Below are 847 nucleotides of genomic sequence, written 5' to 3' on the forward strand. Positions count from 1 at the left end.
GAGCCTATTCTTTCTTTCCTTTATGGTAGTGCCTCAGATGTGTAAACCTATACAGTCAATGGCTTGCCTATGTATCCAAGCAAATAGTTACCAGTAGCTCTTCCTCAGTCCTAATTTGGATTCCAGATTTTTTGTCTTCCAGATCACCCTCCTCCAACAAAACTTTAGTCCGTGTTCTTAAAATGTAGGAGTCAGGATAAGACTAATGCTCAACTGTGATCAAAGCCAAGCAAAGTAATTATTTGTATATCTTGGTTTAATTAATGACACTCTGGTTGCTTACTCCTTTATAAGCCTCATTTAACTCCGGTCCCTTTCATCAACTGTCATTTGTTTTTGCAGAAGTAAAAATACCAGCCCCTAAGGAGAGCTCCAAATCTCTGCATGGGAATAAAGGTGATATTCTCCCATTATGAAGTATATTATCAGGGATTCCAAGACCACACAGGAAAACTCACAATACCTTACAAGGAAACTGTATTATATTAACATCAGTCTGCCTAAAACATATCGTATCTCCTCCTGAAATGGACCCTATTCATGCGTCAACTTCTAATTTGGTCTTTTATAATGTATTGGCTCATGCCCACTCTACATCTAGCAAGAGAATAAATTGTCACTACTCATATCCTCATGAGAATAAATTGTCACTACTCATATCCTCATATTTTTTTCCATCCAGACTTTCTTTGTAGTACATAGGATGTGCATGTGTGTGTGAGTGACTGTGTATATGAGAGGAAGAAAGAGAGAGAAAGGAAGTGAGAAAATGAGTCAAAGTGTGGAGAAGAATTTAAATTCTATGTGTAATTAGAAACAGCTATAAAATGAGACTACTTGGAGTTTC

Source organism: Globicephala melas, chromosome 12, assembly GCF_963455315.2.
Source record: "Globicephala melas chromosome 12, mGloMel1.2, whole genome shotgun sequence".
NCBI classification, from domain to species: domain Eukaryota; kingdom Metazoa; phylum Chordata; class Mammalia; order Artiodactyla; family Delphinidae; genus Globicephala; species Globicephala melas.